At 42.1% G+C, this 13548-nt stretch overlaps 1 protein-coding gene across 8 annotated transcripts in view; it reads left to right on the top strand.

Annotated features, from left to right (window-relative positions):
* The window catches only part of LOC124267568 (5-hydroxytryptamine receptor 4-like), a 140899-nt gene that overhangs the window by 114324 nt on the left and 13027 nt on the right, over positions 1 to 13548 (top strand). The window contains exon 1 of one of the 8 annotated variants that reach the window (XM_046702522.1): positions 3725 to 4001. The exons of the other annotated variants lie outside the window; for them this stretch is intronic. The gene's annotated coding sequence lies outside the window, so the exon portion shown is untranslated. Of the gene's footprint in view, positions 1 to 3724; positions 4002 to 13548 lie in introns of those variants that run through there. 8 annotated transcript variants of the gene reach the window in all.

Here is a 13548-nt window from a genome sequence, read left to right as displayed (position 1 = left end):
GCCAGGAATGTACACGATTGGCCCGTGCTTTATCTGGGATGTATTGTTCATGGGTGGGTAGTAATTGATACCCTCATGGCAGGATGAAAAGTTATTATTACGAAATATTTAATATTTTTTAAAACCGAATAGATGATTTTTCGTTCTGACATAAATAATTCCGAAAAATCAGTGATATTATTGGTAAGCGTCATCGTCTCAGACTTCACTTAGCCTATTCTTCAACACTAGAGCCGAGTATCAGATAGATAGACCTAGTATCAGATATATCAGGTATCAGATAGAGCCAACTTCACTTTGAGCATTTAAAGACCCGACTTCACTAGAGTCCCACATTCATCAGATAGATAGACAGACCCGACTTCACACTTTGAGCACACCACTAACACTAGAGCCGAGTATCAGATACACTTCAGAGCCCCAGTGAGCCGGGTATCAGATAGACAGACCCGACTTCACACTTTGAGCACACCCACATTCAACACTAGAGCCGAGTATGAGATAGACAGACCCGACTTCACACTCTGAGCACACCCACATTCAACACTAGAGCCGAGTATCAGATAGACAGACCCGACTTCACACTTTGAGCACACCCACATTCAACACTAGAGCCGAGTATCAGATAGACAGACCCGACTTCACACTCTGAGCACACCCACATTCAACACTAGAGCCCCAGTACCAGGGAGAAAGTTAATAAGCCAATCCCAACTATCAATCAGGTACAATGTAGATAAAAGTCACCGAGACGAAACTAATGAACCTGCCGTGACTAGAAAGGTTATAGACTGTTAAGTTCTAATGATTAATTCATGTACACCGTACATGTGATAGTATGCACTGGATAAGGCAGACAGGCCTTTAAAACTACCTGCAATGTTATAATTATGAAAACCAAAACCCAGATCCACCAGTGAAGAAACACTCGCTCAGGTGTTCTCGCTGACCCATCTCACCTGTACAAAATCATCATCTCTATCATCTGCATCTCTGTGCCTCATAAAAATACATCTAACGAAGTTAAAATTGCTTAATTAAACTTGTTTTTGCAACCTGTTCTCATTTTCGTCCCAAAGAAGGATACGTGGTTGCCACAAATAGCTAATGCGAAGATTTACACCAACTTCATCGTATGTAATGGTACATACCAGTGCGTTTGGTTATGGTGCAAATCGACACTTCACGTTGTATGTTTTATAAATTATTGAAATATTGTGTGTTTATGTATTCTGAGCGCGTGTATTTGTTTCTATAAACTAATGATTAATAGTTCTTCCTTTCACCTCAGAAGCAGTCATTCTCTTCCCACAGAGGTTACTCATGTCATATCTTCCTACGTAACCTCTGTTCTAATACGGCCCTTTCATGGTGTGAGCGTTCAAGACTCGTGATTGGAAGCGATCAGATTTAGTTGTGCAATCAGCGACGTTGTTTCAAAAGTGATCATTCGCAAGGCCTCGGTAATTTCCGTATACTTCGAGAAAACTAAACCTCTTCCCCTGCGCGATGCGCAAACGTTTCTTCTAGACAGAACTCAGTCATGTTATGGCGGATCAGTGGCGTCTCCATCGCCCTCGTTGACAACGGACAAGCTAGCCATTAAACGTCTTGTGTGTAACATCAACACAAGTCCCCGGCAGATGGGGGGATATTTGTGGCCTCACATTTGCTTGTGTTAGTCAAGTTGAATCTAAGTCGATGTAACACGTGTTCTGATTGGATAGAAAGAAGGGAGATAATTCGTGTTGCGATCTTTTGCCGCTAGGGGATTTTACGAGAACCGGGAAATATGGCCGTATTAGAACAGAGGTTCGTAGGAAGATATGACAAGTAACCTCTGTGGGAAGAGAATGAGAAGCAGTATGCAGCGACAGAATTTAGTCAAGGAAAGATAACTCTTCTTTTAAAATCCGGACAATGTATACTTAAGGAAAAATCCGACAGATAAACCGGACAAATCCAAACTACATATAGGTACAATCGTTTTTATGGCATGTCAGAAATAACCACCAAAATATTGGGAACCATTTTAATAACTCTCCAACCTTTACAGAATGCTGCCATTCTTTTCACCATAAACCTGCACCTGTAACTGTTTTCAGCTAGTGTGTGATGTGCCATTGACACCAACCTTGTGTGAATACATTCTACCAGACACAGTGCCTATCTGCACCTAAGCCACAGCTCATATCGGTAGGCCATGCACGACCTAGTGCATTAGCAAGGGCCTTATTAATGACGCTGATAAGACTAGGAGTCATATGAATAGGCCTAGGTTTCCTGATGTCAAAGGATGGGATTTACGGTTGATATGTACCTGTCTGCGAGAACTGGCTGTGGTCAATATATACAGAGCTTTATCCAGTCCGATCGAAAGCTATTTACATACATTTCTTTCACTGACAGCAGTTGCGTAAGAAGTAAAGCCCGCACGATCTGTGCATGATTTAGTAAGTGTTCTGACATTTGTTCTCAAAACTCAAACTTTGATAAAAATTGGTTTAAGATTGTCGTTGGCATTCGCGTGTCGTCCCCAATATCCATAAGAAACACTTTGAATGCCTACAAGACTTATGTTACTTGCTATTTGTCTCTCACAAACATGACTTTATGACTTGATGCATGAAATATGTCTAGGTTGACGTAGGCTTGTCTAAGGAAAGCGGCTTCATCAACAGTTTTAAGTTAGATGGCCGGTGTTTTTTTAGCTTCATGTTTTGGCGTTCGCTCAAAGTGATTCAGTTTTTTAACGTTTACCTCTTTGGTGAAACCAAGAAACAAGGATATGGTTCTGACAAACTAGAAACATTATCTGAGGTTCGACCAGTGGTAGATTTCTGATACTCCCACGGGACGTACCTCAGTGTAGCTACTTGCAGTTACTGATGACACGGCAACCCATGACTGAGAGCAAAACGGTGTGAACAGTGAATGAGTGAGTTTAGTTTTACGCCGCACTCAGCAATATTCTAGCTTTATGGCGGCGGTCTCCAAATAATCGAGTCTGGACCAGACAATCCAGTGATCAACAGCATGAGCATCGATCTGCGCAGTTGGGAACCGATGACATGTGTCAACCAAGCCAGCGAGTCTGACCACCCTATCCCGTTAGTCGCCTCTTACGACAAGCATGGGTTACTGAAGGTTCATTCTAACCCGGACCTTCAAGGGTGCGGTGTGAACAGAGCGTTATGAAGTGGTATCCACGTTGTGAACAAGAGTTCATGATTTGCTATTCACATGAGAAAAACAAGGCTTTGTGAAGTTGTATTCACAGTGTTCCCATACCGTTGCATTTGAATAACGCTTTCCCTCGATATTCAATATCTCGTAATATATGGTAGAGTATGAAATCATGAATAGTTCAGTAGAAATGACTTCTCTCAACGTGGTCTATTTTAGCATAACCCTTCAAATATGCCCCACCAAATATCATCGACTAGCTCTTGCTATCTCTTGTATGCATGGATGAGCCATTATTGTGTGTGGATTCAATGTTACTAGCCCGCTGTGTTGTAGCAGCTGCGTTGCCGAAGGCGGTCACGCGGCCATTAGAAACGCTACCGCTTTTTAGCCATGCCTTCAGGCCTCCACATATCACAGTTGTAGGTCCATAACGCCTTAACACGCAGACCGGACTAACCGGAAGCGGAAGTACACGGGAGGACCTGAAAACATGTTTTCTTCCTTCGATGTGAGAGAGCGGTCACGTTCAAAGACTTCCGGTAGCGAAATTTCCATCCATATAACGTCATCCTATGCTACGTTGGCTAGAAAACAGGAAAATATGTTCTGGAGGTTTTTTTAACCCGGCGTTTGTGTCTGCCGACTTCTAAGTGTAAGATAAGGAGCCCTGTGTCACGCTTCACTGCGTTAACCAGATACATGTGTTGTTTTGAGACACCACTGCTCAGTCGAGTAAAGTACAGGTGGAGTGTTTTTGAACGCTCGTTCAGTCTACCTGACTGGCAACTCGGCTCGACATGGACGCATGGAAGGTATGTTAAACAATTTCGTACGTTGGAGTTTTAGGTGTAGGGAAGTTATGAGTGGTTGACTATCTGTAAGTAAGCGAAACACTTGTGTCTGTTTGTCTGTGTCTGTGTCTGCGCCCTGTGAGTGTGTTTGTGGGTGTTTTGTTTGTGAGTGTCTTCTCTGTTTTGTGTGTGTTTGTGTATGTGTTTGAGTATGAAGCATATTTTGTTTGTGTCTGTGCGTATGCTCTGTGAGTGAGTGCTTGTGTGTCTATTTCCTTGTGCTTCTTGTATGTTTGTGTTTTGGGGTTTGTAATTGTCCTTTTATTTGTATGTATGTCTGTCTGTATGAACGTTCGTATGCACGCACGCACGCATGCATGGGTGTATGTATGTATGTATGTGTGTGTGTGTGTGTGTGTGTGTGTGTGTGTGTGTGTGTGTGTGTGTGTGTATGTATGTATGTATGTATGTATGTATACTCATTCATCATGTATATTGACCTACAGGTTTTCAAAACTCAATCCTCAAGTTATCATCCCTAGGTTTTCCATTAACTTATTGACCATCGAACTGATCATCACGCTCCTAGTTTTGACGACATAGAAATTCTCACTTCGAATCTCACTCCGAATCGACAAAAACTTAAATTCATAAACATTTTCCTTCAGTCAGCTCATTTCCATATTCTCGACATTTAACCAAGTTAAAATAACACCCATAACATCATACGTATAAATGTAGTAAGGCCGGGCTTCGTCTCTTTGCCGTCTCTTTGGAACGTGCTAACCCTTCCAAGACTCGTGAGGTAATTTTACAGTTAACCCGAGCATAACGCTTCCTGTTTGTCTCTGAGCTATTGATTCCACTATGTTTCTTCCCAGTGCCGAACAAAGCACTTAACACCGCATTTACTCCTGATCAACTATGTACATAATATACCGACGTTTGACTAAGTGTGTTCGTTTCATTAACTTCCGTGTTACACAACTTCCGTGTTACCCAAGCGCCGGCTATGTCGCCGGAGCTCTCGTGAAAATATGCGAGAATCACATGCCTTTGTGTTTACTCAAACTCCATTGGCTGATTTCGATTCGAAGTTGTTTGAACTCCATTTGTACTAAGTGGCAGGTTTCTTTTTGCAATACGTTTCGCATTTCATGCAAAACTGTTACAGGTCGTTAAACAATGGGTGTTGGATATAGAATAGTCGTTGTACTGCAATAGCGGCATTAATCATACAAAGTGTTTGTGAAAACAACAACAATGTGTTAACTTGCTGAATTAATTGTACCACCTATTGTTTCAAAGGGTTTTGAATTATGGATAAAACATTATGTACACTTGAAACGTGGATGAACAATGGGAGTTTTGCATTGACAGAATACTTGATGTTTTTTTAAGAATTATAAAAAGTGTCAACCTGTCCATGAATGTACTGTTCCAATATTGCCAGACGTGGAAACAATAGAGGGTGACCCCTGAATAGTAAATGAGCTATAAATAAGCACTTCGAAATGTCATTAGCCGGTAGACATGTGGAGTAACTTAATCATGTGTTTAGATCAGTATTCTAGTTTTATCATAGTCTGTCATACAGACCCTGAAACAAATATACCAATGTAGCCCATGCAAGTCTAGAACGTGTGGCAAGTCTAGAATTCCACAGTTTCTGAAAAGGAAGAAAGTCTCTGGACTCCTTTTTATTGTATTTTATCTTAATTATAAAAGACATTCTGTAAAATATGTTCATTTCAGAGACTAGCTGTTAGTCTAGTTTAGTCACGGCATGCAAGGTTATTGTGGGAGGAAGGTCCGAAGTGATGCAGGTCTATACTTGTATCAGTTTGCACGGCATTGTGCTGGGAAACATGGAAATATAATCGGGGCGAACAGGACCCAGTATCATCATTTTGGGGGCAATCCAAAGGGACGCAACTCTGTACGTCGAATTGTTACGCCATATACGACTTGGCCACACGCATAACACGTGAATTAGACACTTGAGTATATTAAAAGAAATTACAGTTTCAGGGCTGTGTCGACCGTGATGGTACCCCGCCAAACCTTGTTACCACTATAACAATCTCGAGTTAACATAAGAACAGCGCTCTGACGAAATGCTAGCCTTGCACGGCATTTGGGTTACGTGAAGACCTAGATGTAAAACACCCGTAGTAGTAGTGAGTTAGTGAGTGAGTATGGGTTTACGTCGCTTTTAGTAGCAATATCACGGCGGGGACACCACAAATGGGCTTCACACATTGTGCCCATGTGGGGAATCGAACCCGGTCTTCAGAGTAGTAGTAGTAGTAGTAGTAGTGGTAGTAGTAGGTGCAGTAGATGAGGCAGTTTAAGTAGTTTAGTCCAGAGCTCCTCAATATTTCAGGTCAGTGATTGACATCATGAGCATCGATCCAGAATTGGTAAACAGCGAGCCTGACCACCCGATCGTAACAGACGCCTCTATTAGGATGCCGAAGACCAATTCTAGACATTTTTGTTAGTTAGTAGTCTGTCTACCTATAAAATTAATGTAAAATTAATCCTACCCACGTCTTGAATAATTTTCAAGTCATTCCTCTAAACAGTATTCTGGGGTCCATTTGGATTTATCTTATATTTTGAAGACGCCTATTTTAAATAACAAAACTCCAAAATTATTGACTATATGTTTTAGGTCGTTAGCAATAGCAGTAGCAAAGTAGTAGTTGTGGTAGTTGTAGTAGTTGTAGTAGTCTATGATGCAGACAATGAAACAGATAAAGCCAATACATCCCATGCAAGTCTCGAATATTTGGCAAGTCTAGATTATCGTAGATTCAGCAGGTAATGAAGAAAGTCTCTGGGCTCATTTTTATTATATTTTATGAATATGATTTAGGAGCTGTTTTTTCTACAAGATTCTGAGCCTAGATGTTAGTCTGTAGTTTCCGTAGTAATACATATATTATCACTGTGTTTTGTTATTACTGTTCACATATCATTATTGTCGTTGTTGTTATCGTTATGCTTACGCTTGCATGTTTGCATATTTTAATTCATGTACCGCAATAATATTTGATGTTACTTCCATGTTACAAAAGAGACAGATCCCACAGGAAATAGAAAACTATGTGATTTCGTTTAGATATAACTTTATATAATTCTTTCCGTAGTGCCTCATTCAAATGAGAAGATATTTTCAGATATGTAGCCAAATATTTAGGAAAGGGTTGGCATGGCTGTATTATGTTCGAGATGTCTAGAGTTCTGCGTTTGTATCCGGAAGTTGTATATGGATGAGTGATCGTGGTTTTTGCACCGCTTATAGCATTACTATCGCAAAATCACCGCGATGACACCATTACTTGAGTAAAAACTAATGAGTAGAGAACATTAATAATAGCTGAAAAGATGAACTCCTTCGGGCACATGTGTGACTATCTTTTGACTTAATGAGTACGGTACAATCTAACCAACTCTGAACTATGCGTCAAGATGAAGGCCCTTCGACAGGTCGAGATATAACATTAGACTTTCTCAGTAAAGTAAAATTTCTAGTACTTTGGAGGGTTGAGTCCCATCCAACATTCGAAACTACCAGGGTAAAATGCAGTGTGTATTCTTAGGTTAGAATATGAATTAAACATTTTCGTACTTCAGATAACTGGCTATGATGTAAAGGACTGTAGCAATAGTTAGCAACTGTTACTTCTGTAGGTAAGGACCTGGGCCGAGATTTAATATAAAGGACTGCAGCAATAGTTAGCAACTGTTACTTCTGTAGGTAAGGACCTGGGCCTAGATTTTCGAAGCTCTCCTAGCGCTAAGATAGTCGTAAGTTAATGTTAATGTATAGCACTTACGACCATCTTAACGCTGAGAGAGCTTCGAAAATCTAGGCCCTGGAGAATATACTCTTACACGTACATGTGTGTATATGTCAGTTAGTTATAGGTAGGTTTGCTCTCAAAATAGCCTGCAAGGTTTACCTAGCATATAGGATCCTTACGCATGCACATCGGGACACGGCGTCGGGATAAACTCCAGACCACACGGGGTGCGAGGAGCTTGTGAGGGGCGGGGCCTCTGATAAAACCTGTTTTCATTGGATACTAGAAAAGTAAATTGAGAGATTACCTACGCTTCAGATATGCCGAAACTGGTTAAGATAATAGGTTGCCGTGGAAATAATCACTGTAAATAAGCTGATAATGAAAAATTAAAAGGTTAAATTATGCACACATTCCGATATGCGTCTGTTTGCTTCATCTCGTCAAGTTTTCTGCTGCGGCCAGTGACTTGGGTTGAGGCAGTTTTTCAGTCATGTCAGTGCGTACTTCACATTAATGCGAGAGGGAAGCGCAATATAGGCAGCTCTTCGGTGTTTTAGGTTGACAAACCTATGAGTGAGTGAGTGAATATGGTCTAACGTCGCCTTTTGCAATATTCTAGCAACGTATCGGCGGAAGACACCAGAGATGGGCTTCACACATTGTGACCATGTGGGGAATCAAACCCGTGTCTACGTCGCGACGAGCGAACGCTTTAACCGCTGGGTTCGCCCCTGACAAACCTAGACACGCGTAAGGACTCACCTTATTTGCATTGCCTGGATGATAGGCCTACCCGTGTCCCGTCACTGCTGTAGACATTAGCAAGAGCTGGTATGACGTCCTTATTTTATCGACTTTTACAACCTTCTAAAGCACTTTTCTCTGGAACAATCTAAGAATCACCACTTTCACTTAGGCACGTGTCTTTCAGGAACATATGCATGCATGTTCCTAAATGATTAAGATATTTTGTTTCTTAACTTCGGTCAGAAGCAACTTGGAAGCTCTCTGGTCAAATCTTTCTCTCGTCACTGGGAAGGCCCATTTTGAATCCCTCCACAACTGCTTGCTTACTTTGTAGACTAATGGTACCTTTAAACCTCCAATACGATAATTGTCTGATATAAGGATAGAAGTATTGCGGATCTGGTACAACCCAATAGCATGGCATATTGGTGTATGGGGTTCAGTGAACCTCTCACTCCTCCTTAAAGTTTGACGTAACGTGGCCCTGACGTCTTCTGTCGTGATATAGTTGGTTTATCCTTAAACCGGCGTGACACAATACCCATTACGCTCTCAAACATACAGGCCCTATGAACTCCACACTTGAGCAAATCGTTTAAACGTAACCGTTAGTAGTAATTTCTGCTTTGCCCTTTAAACAAATCCCTTGACTGCAACCGCTGTAATATGCATGAAGATCTCCGCTTAATGCACTTACTCCAGCACTGTCTGCACATCACTGGAACAACGTAATGTACACATGTCTTCTTCAACTGAAACAGTTTTGAGAACTTTGGCTGCGTTTATTTACGGAGCAGTGTTTGGTTGCAAAGTGAATGTTAAAAACCGTACATTGTTATCTGCAAGCTCCATGCAGTGATATAATGTTTTGTTTTGCTTGTTGTTTTACGCCGCACTCAGCAATATTCCAGCTATATGACGGTGGTCTGTAAATAATAGAGTCTAGACCAGACAATATGGTGATCAACAGCATGAGCATCGATCTACGCAATTGGAATACGATGACATGTGTCAGCCAGCCTGACCCCGTTAGTCTCCTCTTACGGCAAGCATGGGCTGCTGAAGACCAACTGTAACCCGGATGTTTACGGGTTGTTGTATGGTATAAGAGAGTTGTGTCTATTAGATAATGTACTAACATGATACTACATTATAGGCGACCGCCTCCGTGGTGTAGTGGTTAGAGCGTACGCCCGGAGAGCGGAAGGTCGCAGGTTCGATACCCGACCGCGTCATACCAAAAGACGTTAAAATATGGTACTTGTTGGTCCCTGCCTGGCGCTCAGCATTAATGGGTACAACAAGGACTGGTCGGCTTGTGTCTGAGTGAGGTGTTCATGCTTCACTGCGGCATGGTGTCTCAGTGAGCTAGCACTATAAAACCAGCTTAAGTCTGGGCTAGTACAAGCAGCCACACATACACATACACACGCATGCACGTCGTCATATGAGCGAAATATTCTCAAGCACGACGTTAAATCCAATTTCACCTCACCTCACCTCACCTCACCTCACATATGTAAGTTGAAACACTGCTGTCATCGCAAGACCATTGTCAATATCAATACAGTGCAGGTACATGTGTCACGCCAATGCTGTTACACAAACACTTGAACTTTGAAAACTTGTAATTAAAACTGAGTTTTGATGAATGAGTGAGTGAGTGAGTGAGTTTAGTTTTACGCCGCACTCAGCAATATTCCAGCTTTATGGCAGCGGTCTGTAAATAATCGAGTCTGGACGCAATTGGGATACGATAACATGTGTCAACCCAGTCAGCGAGCCTGATCACCTGATCCCGTTAGTCGCCTCTTACGACAAGCATGGGTTACTGAAGATCAATTCTAACCTGGACCTTCTCGGTTCATTTGATGAATGAGGAACAAAAATGGTATAAACTGTGTTTTGTATTATTCTCATTGCTGTTGTTTTTGCAGTTTGAACAGTTTATAATCATCACTCTAAACGTGCTGTCTCAGTTCTCACATGTCAGTAAAGATATAGGCAATCGGCCTATAATGTGAGGTGAGGTGAAATTGGGTTTAACGTCGTGCTTGAGAATATTTCGCTCATATGACGACGTGCATGCGTGTATGTGCGGCTGCTTGTACTAGCCCAGAATTAAGCTGGGTTTATAGTGCTAGCCCACTGAGATACCATGCCGCAGTGAAGCATGGATACCCCACTCAGACACATTATACTGACTCCGAGCCGACCAGTCCTTGTACCCATTAATGCCGAGCGCCAGGCAGGGAACAACAAGTACCATATTTTAACGTCTTTTGTTATGACGCGGTCGGGGATCGAACCTGCGACCTTCCGCTCTCCGGGCGGACGCTCTAACCACTACACCACTGAGGTGGTCACTTACATATGTAATTTCATGGAATGATGGAAAAATGAGCCGCCATGTATCTTTGCCTAAGATGGATATACGCTTGATCAAAAATATTTATTTTGGATGTGGTTTAAGTTACATTTTCTTTATTCAACAGATTCAAAGGGATTTATTTTTCAAATTGGTGTAAACTGACCTCTGTGTGCTGACTAGGTATATAAAGTCCCTGAGGTAAGCTTCGAAAACAAGACTATATTGGGTTAACGGAGAGCTAAAACTATATATTATATCAGTGCTGGATTATGGCGGTTGACATTAATATCAGCAGGTGCTCACTGTGGTGTTCAAACAGCTTACGTCTTCGTGGAATGAAACTTGACAGATACGACTAACGTCTGTATGGTCATCAACGAACGACGTCATGTACTGATACAGTGAAGTACGACTACTACGAACACAAAGGGACCATTCATTTTAGTTCGTTATGACCGTAGTTCGTCATACACGTTTCGACTAAATATACAGTTAGTCATCGGGAAATATATAAAAGTATAGCATGAAATTAATATTAAAATACCCGAACTCGCATGTAACTATCACTGAATGGGTGAGTTTAGTTTTACGCCGCTTTTAGCAATATCACGGCGGGGGACACCAGAAGGGGCTTCACACATTGTACCCATGTGTGTCAGAACCGTGCTAATGTCTTTGAACTCGTTCCGATCCATACCTTATCGACTTTATCGAACTGCGACGTCGACTTAAGAGTGGGATCATTCCTTGATGTGCTTCAAGTCATCACCCAGGAAATGTTTTAGTCGTTGTGAATAATAGAATGGCCGGGCGCACATCAAATACATTTGCTGTCTCTTGTGCGTTCCAGGGCGTGAATGTGTGTGAAGGTAAGCTAATTTACTTGTTATTTACATCGCGAAAGCATAAAAGATGTTTGTGATTTAGAACTTTCGCCTCCAGCCCCTGTGTTTCCTCCGCCGTTACCAATCGTTTTACCCGAAAGCAATTGCATTCCAAATTTGGTATTTCCGTGACGTAGACATCGTATTTTTGCCAATAAAGGGTAACTACTGTTATATGTTAAGGAAAATGAGCATTTTTGTACAGGAATCGTTTGTGTTTATTATCGCCTCTAGCCCATCCCGCCCCCCACTTACCACGTTAAGTTAAATCAATCAACCAGAGACGGCCTTGTGAAGAGAGTTGCCACGCTAATCAACGTGAGTGCTTTCTTCATTTATGTAATTGAGCGAATCAAGTTCTTCCCAGACCAGAAACACAGGCAACTAAAAGACATGAGAAAAGCCAGACGCGGTCCTTTAGCCAATTAGCTTTCCATCTTGGCTACTTCGCTTCTCATTTAGGCGGACATCAGTTTAACGAGCTATTGACGAGATACATCTATTCTGCCGCTAACCCGTGAGGAGCAACAGCCAATACAATCGAGACAGGTCTCCTACATGCCAAACTATTTGACCCGTGGAGATTAAGTCACAACGTTATGCAAACCACAGAGCTCTGGGTTGGTCGTATCAGTGTTCGGATAAGTATGGCGTAACTGTAACTTGTCACATAATTAAACATGCCGTACTTCTTTGCCTGTATTCCTACCCAGCAAGTCGCTAGTTCTAATCTACAGTATAGTCGCAGAAGCTGAATGGTCACAACACACGTCGGTCACAACGTCTGTTCGTTCGTAACCTCAATTTAGTGACACTGTTAGGTGATTCGTAACGTCAAGGTAGTGAAAGCGTAAGGTAATTCGTAGCGTTAATTAAGGTAGTGACAGCGTCAGGTATTTCGTGACGTCAAGGTAGTGACAGCGTCAGGTATTTCGTGACGTCAAGGTAGTGACAGCGTCAGGTATTACGTGACGTTAAGGTAGTGACAGCGTCGGTATTTCGTGACGTCAAGGTAGTAACAGCGTCAGGTATTACGTGACGTCCAGGTAGTAACAGCGTAAGGTATTTCGTGACGTCAAGGTAGTAACAGCGTCAGGTATTACCTGACGTCAAGGTATTAACAGCGTCAGGTAATTCATGAAGTTAAGGTGGTGACAGCGTCAGGTATTTTGGTAACGTTAAGGTAGTGACAGCGTCAGGTATTTCGTGACGTTAAGGTAGTGACAGCGTCAGGTATTACGTGACGTCAAGGTACTAACAGCGTCAGGTATTACGTGACGTTAAGGTAGTGACAGCGTCAGGTATTTTGGTAACGTTAAGGTAGTAAAAGCGTAAGGTATTTCGTGACGTCAAGGTAGTGACAGCGTCAGGTATTACGTGACGTCAAGGTAGTAACAGCGTCAGGTATTACGTGACGTTAAGGTAGTGACAGCGTCAGGTAATTCGTAACGTCAAGTTAGTAGCAGCGTCAGATATTACGTGACGTCAAGGTAGTGACAGCGTCAGGTATTACGTGACGTCAAGGTAGTAACAGCGTTAGGTATTTCGTGACGTCAAGGTAGTAACAGCGTCAGGTATTACCTGACGTCGGTATTAACAGGTAATTCATGAAGTTAAAGGTGGTGACAGCGTCAGGTAATTCGTTAAGTCACAGGTCAGGGTAATTCGTGACGTTACAGCGTCAGGTATTACGTGACGTCAAGGTAGTAACAGCGTCAGGTATTACGTGACGTTAAGGTACCTGACAGCGT

The sequence above is a fragment of the Haliotis rubra genome, unplaced genomic scaffold (assembly GCF_003918875.1).
Source record: "Haliotis rubra isolate DU_JTF1 unplaced genomic scaffold, ASM391887v1 Scf132, whole genome shotgun sequence".
In the NCBI taxonomy this organism is placed as follows: Eukaryota; Metazoa; Mollusca; class Gastropoda; order Lepetellida; family Haliotidae; genus Haliotis; species Haliotis rubra.
This window is presented reverse-complemented; position numbering and strand designations above follow the sequence as displayed.